General features: G+C 35.7%; 1 non-coding gene across 1 annotated transcript; it reads right to left on the minus strand.

Annotated features, from left to right (window-relative positions):
* Positions 1 to 337: 337 nt before the first annotated feature.
* Positions 338 to 444, minus strand: LOC136207628 (small nucleolar RNA R71). Its single transcript, XR_010676759.1, has one exon. It is a non-coding gene; the product is annotated as a small nucleolar RNA R71 (small nucleolar RNA).
* Between the last annotated feature and the right edge of the window lie 6,048 nt (positions 445 to 6,492).

A 6,492-nucleotide genomic window follows, 5' to 3' on the forward strand; every position in this document is an offset into this window, starting at 1 on the left:
AGTGGCCGGTGTAACAAACAATATAGTTAGACCCCAAATTAATGCACATCATTTTGAAATTAAGCATGTGTTGCTTAATATGTTGCAAAATAATGTAACGTTTTACGGGTTACCTAACGAAAATCCTAATACCCATTTGACAAATTTCTTAGAAATTTGTGACACTTTTAAAATTACTGATGTAACTGCAGAAGCAATCAAACTTCGCCTTTTTCCTTTTACTTTGAAGGATCGAGCCAAAGAATGGTTAACTTCTATGCCAGCCGCATCAATTGAGACTTGGGAGCAATTAGCCCAAGCATTTTTATCAAAAATTTTTCCTTTAGCAAAAACCGCAAGAGTCATTAAAGAGTTAACATCTTTTTCTCAAAATGATAATGAAACTCTTTATGAGGCTTGGGAATGTTTTAAAGAACTTCAACATTTATGCCCACACCACCAATTGCCCGCTGAACTTTTAATGCAAACATTTTATAATGGACTAAATCCTACAACTAGAGGTTCATTGGACGCTATGTCTGGAGGGTTATTCATGAAGAAAACATCTGCCCAAGCAAGAGAACTTTTGGAGGAAATGGCAATCAACAGCAGTATGTGGACCGCGGAACGTGGACACGTACCATCAGCGAAACCATCATCCTCAACTACTTCATCAGTTAAAGGTATAATGAATCTTGATCCAGTAGCGATGTTGCAAGCCCAATTTTCTTCCTTATCGCACAAAATTGATAGGTTTATAGCACCGTGTGATTCTAATGGTAAGCCAATCCAAACAGATGTGGATTACGAAGGTATGAGTGAAATTGAACAGGTAAATTTTGTCCAAGGGCAAAACCAAAATAATAACCCTTATTCCAATACATATAATCCTGGATGGAGAAATCATCCTAACTTTAACTGGAGAGATAATAATAATAATGCTACTGGTAATCAAAATTGTACTGCTAATTATCAAAATCAATCAAGAGATACGATTAGCACTTTATCTTCTAAAATCGACAAATTTATTGATGCTATGAGCGAAAAAATAAGTAATCACGACGATGGTTTTAAACGGATCGAGAATAAATTCGATCAGCTTATTAAAAACCAATCATCCAGCATCCATAATTTGGAGATTCAAATTGGACAACTCGCTAAATCAATTCCATCCCGCAAAGAGGGAAGTCTTCCAAGCCATACGGAAGAAAATCCGAAAGAGCATGTTAAGGCTATCACTCTTCGTTCAGGGAAAAATTACTCAGGCCCGGAAATGCCCGGAAATTCAACTTTACCTGGAACTGATTTATCAAAGCCCAAAGAAGATACATTAAAACAAAAAGATGCACCAATTGACTCTAGTACAAAAACTTTTGTACCCAAACCACCTTTTCCACACAAAGTCCGCAATAAGGAATATGACAAACAACTTTTAACATTTTTAGACAAACTTAAGAATTTGCATATTAATTTAACATTTATGGATGCGATTACACAAATTCCCAATTATGGTAAATTCCTCAAAGATTTAATTTCGAAGAAAATCAGTTGGGAAGGAATTTCATCCATTTCGCTAACTGAAGATTGTAGTTCAATTCTGTCAAGTAATTTGCCCACAAAACTCAAGGATCCCGGATGTTTTACCATTCCGTGTAAATTGGGAGATATTGAATTTCCCAGTTGTCTTTGTGATTTAGGAGCAAGCATTAACTTGATGCCATTATCTATTTTTAATAAGTTAGGCTTAGAAGAAGACATCAAACGTACCAATATGGTTTTGCAATAAGCGGATCAAACCACTAAAAGACCATACGGTATAATTGATGATGTTTTAGTTAAAGTTGACAAATTTATTTTTCCTACCGATTTCGTTATTTTAGATTTTGCTTATGACGTAAATTGTCTTCTAATCTTTGGTAGACCGTTCATGAACACGGGACGTGCTCTAGTTGATGTGTCGGAAGGGAAAGTAGTTTTAAGAATAGGCGATGATAAGATTGAGTTTGATATGAATCAAGCGATGAGATGTATGAAACTTGATTTAATTGAAGAATGTGTAAATGACATTGTTCAAAAAGAAGAAATAATAGAACCTATAATGAGTGAGGAACTAGAAGATAAGGAACCAGAACCTTTAATTCGAGAAGATGGACCAGTTCCACCTTCAATTATAGTTCCACCTAAATTAGAACTTAAAGAATTATTAAGTCATTTGAGGTACGCTTTCTTAGGCGAAGGCGATTCTCTACCTATTATTATCTCTAACAAATTAACACAAGTCCAAGAAGAGAAATTGAAAGAAGTTGTTAGAAATAGGATAGGAAGTATGGGTTGGCAAATATCAGACTTAAAAGGTATTAATCCGAGCATCGTAATGCACAGAATTCACTTAGAAGAAGATAAGCCACCTAAAGCGGATAGGCAAAGACGCCTAAATCCGAATATGAAAGAAGTAGTAAAAAATGAGATTACTAAACTTCTGGACAATGGAATCATCTACCCTATCTCGGATAGTGAATGGGTTAGTCCAATCCATTGTGTACCTAAAAAGGGAGGCATAACAATTGTAAGGAATGAAGAAGGTGAATTAATACCTACACGAACCACCACTGGTTGGAGGATTTGTATAGATTATAGAAATTTAAATAAAGCAACTAGGAAAGATCATTTTCCTCTTCCTTTCATTGATCAAATGATCGAAAGGATAGCTGGTCACGATTTCTACTGTTTTCTAGATGGTTACTCCGGATTCTTTCAAATATATATTTACCCGGATGACCAAGATAAAACAACCTTCACATGTCCTTACGGAACATTTGCATATAGGAGAATGCCCTTTGGTCTATGTAACGCACCTGCAACATTTCAACGTTGTATGACTGCAATTTTTAATGATTTCATTGAAGATATCATGGAAGTTTTTATGGATGATTTTTCAGTTTATGGAGATTCTTTTGATTCGTGCCTAGAAAACTTGGATAAAGTTTTGTCTAGGTGTGAAGAAACAAATTTGGTATTAAACTGGGAAAAATGTCATTTCATGGTTGACGAAAGAATTGTTTTAGGTCACAAAATATCTGAAAAAGGATTAGAAGTGGACAGAGCAAAAACTTCAGTAATAGAGAAACTACCCCCTCCAACTACTGTTAATGGAGTAAGATCATTTTTAGGACATGCCGGTTTTTACAGAAGATTTATTAAGAATTTTTCTGTAATTTCCAAACCACTCACTAATCTACTCATGAAAGATTCTACCTTTGATTTTAATGAAGATTGCGTTAAAGCTTTCGAAACATTAAAAACAGCTTTAGTCAGTGCACCTGTTATTGCTAAACCTGATTGGGATTTACCATTTGAAATTATGTGTGACACAAGTGACTTAGCTGTCGGATGTGTTTTAGGACAAAGGAAGGATAAGAAACTTCATGTCATTTATTATGCTAGTCACACACTTTCTGGTGCACAATTAAACTACACCACCACTGAGAAAGAAATGTTAGATGTAGTTTTTGCATGTGATAAGTTTAGGTTATACTTGTTAGGTTCGAAATTTATTATTTACACTGATCATGCAGCATTAAGATATTTATTTGCTAAGAAGGATGCAAAACCACGTCTAATTAGATGGGTTTTATTGTTACAAGAATTTGATATAGAAATAAAAGACAAAAAGGGAGTAGAAAACCTTGTCGCCGATCATCTATCGAGACTTGAAGATGAGAACGGTCCCATAGGTGAAACTAACGGTATACGAGATGATTTCCCTGATGAACATCTCTATTAAATGAAAAGCGTCATGTCACACTGGTATGCAGATATTGCTAATTATCTTGCAGCCAATATTGTTCCGGAAGGATTAAATTTCCAACAAAACAAGAAATTTTTCTTCGACATTAAACAATATTTTTGGGAAGATCATTTTCTGTTCAAAACTTGTGGTGACGGGATAATTAGGAGATGCGTTGGTGAAAATGAATATGAATCCATAATGTCGGAATGTCATTCTAGCTCTTATGGAGGACATAATGGAGCTACCAAAACAACAACTAGAATATTTGAATGTGGTTTCTTTTGGCCTATGATGTTTAAAGACGTCCGTTCATTTATTACTCGTTGTGATAAGTGCCAAAGAACAGGAAATCTAGGAAGGAAAGATGAGATGCCCCTTACAACCATATTAGAAGTTGAAGTCTTCGATATGTGGGGAATAGATTTCATGGGACCTTTTCCCCCTTCTAATGGTAAAACTTACATATTAGTCGCCGTTGATTATGTTTCAAAGTGGGTTGAAGCAATTGCAACCCCGACGAGCGATTCTAAAGTTGTTAATTTTCTTGACGATATATTTTGTAGATTTGGTTGTCCAAGAGTCATCGTTAGTGATGGTGGTGCTCATTTTATAAACCGAAGTTTTGAAACGCTTATGAAAAAATATGGAGTACGCCACCGCGTATCAACGCCATACCATCCTCAGTCAAATGGTCAGGCGGAGATATCAAATAGAGAACTCAAATGGATTCTAGAGAAAACAGTTTCATCCTCAAGAAAAGATTGGTCTTGTAAACTAAATAATGCGTTATGGGCATACCGTACTGCATTTAAAACACCAATAGGAATGACTCCATACCGTTTAGTATATGGAAAGGCATGTCATTTGCCTGTCGAATTAGAACATAAAGCCTATTGGGCTATTAGGGAACTTAACTTTGATTTACGACAAGCAGGTAAGAAACGTTTGCTCGATTTAAATGAGTTACGCCATCTATCTTATGAAAATGCAAAAATTTATAAAGAAAAAGTGAAAAATGGCACGACGCCAAAATTAAAGTCAAACACTTTAATGTTGGGGATAAAGTGCTGTTATTTAATTCACGACTTCGTTTATTTCCAGAAAAACTTAAGTCCAGATGGATAGGACCATATTTAGTCGTCAAAACATTCGATTATGGTTCTTTAGAACTGGAAGGTCTAAACGGAATTCGTTTCAAAGTTAATGGTAATCGATGTAAAATCTATTACGAAAATATTTCACAACTAGAGATTTCGTTCGTAACAAGATTTTCTAACGTATAAATCACTCAGTTTTTCGATCACAGTTTATTTTGTTTTCTTTTTATATTTTTTTCATTTTATTTAATTTAATTTAATTTAATTTTATTTTATTTTTCAAATGCCAATTTTTGTGATTAGATAACTTTATGTTATGATTTATATGCATAAAATATGTTTATTTCATGATTTTAGAGTTAATTTTAGGAAATTAGAATGAAATTGAAGTTTCAGGCAATTCTCTGCCGAGAATTTGGAATTCTCTGCCGAGGATTCTATTTTTCAGATTTGTCCAAATAGGTTAGATTTTCTCTGAACTTACCGAGAATTATAAATTCTCTACCGTGAATCAGGACATGGCTTACGATGCCTGATTTCCGCAAGGAAATCAGCGTGTCGCGACCGCGGCTTTGCTATTCTCGGTCGCGACACGCGTAATTCCTGCACACTCAGGTCTGAATCAACCTAAACCTTTCGACAAACCTCTTGACAACTGAAACCTTAAGTTTTTTCATTTCCGAAAGGTGTCATTTTATACCTTTTCATGATTAAAACGACACTTCCTTTCATCTAAAACTCTTATAAATTAATCCTAGAGGATTCAAGTTCTGTTACAATTCTTTTAATCTTTATCAGAACTCTGATTTCTTCAAAACACCATTTTTATTTAGTAACAGAAACTTTGTTTTTTTTCAAACAACCACCATGCCTACCAAATACAAAACTTCAAGGCACAAGGCTGCCTCAAGCAATAAACGCCCAGACTTATCCAAGCGATATGGGGCGCCTTTTCCTATCTTCAATCACGATGAAGGTAGGCGTTATTGGAATCACCGTTACAAAATCTTTTGGATGAATTTCTTAATAGCCAATTAGGCATGACAGATGACATGAGCCGCTACATGGAACGCCTAGGGTGGACAAAATTCGCCCAAATGCGATTTCCAATAATAGGCGACTAGATACTCGAATTCTTCTGTACCGTGCGTTTCACTAATAAACGACGAGTACGTCTCAGTTTTCATCGGGAAGGCGAAATCCTTACTTTTCGGCTATCCTGAGTTGCATGCTTGGTTTGGTTTTCCCCCGAGGGATACAATCAAACGTCATCCTGGACGAGACATGACATCCTCGGACATTTGGAGAATGCTCACTGGTTTCTGGCGATTCAATTCAAAACTCGCCTATAATCACTCTTTTCGCTCCAACTCCATGCTGTATTTGCACAAATTCCTATGTCACAGTTTATTTGGGCGCACATTCAGTAGTGTGGTCCGTAACACAGATCTTTATGTCCTTGGAGATATATTCCAGGGAAATGCAGTAGATTCTTCAAAGATTCTGATGGAGGGTCTTGTCGCCGCTTCTCGATCCAAGGATAAAAAGATTGGGTTCGACAATATAATCTGTGGAATAATTCTTGGTACAAAGGGTACCATTGATGTTCCCTAGAGTGATGATGAA

This window comes from Euphorbia lathyris, chromosome 9, assembly GCF_963576675.1.
Source record: "Euphorbia lathyris chromosome 9, ddEupLath1.1, whole genome shotgun sequence".
Taxonomy (NCBI): domain Eukaryota; kingdom Viridiplantae; phylum Streptophyta; class Magnoliopsida; order Malpighiales; family Euphorbiaceae; genus Euphorbia; species Euphorbia lathyris.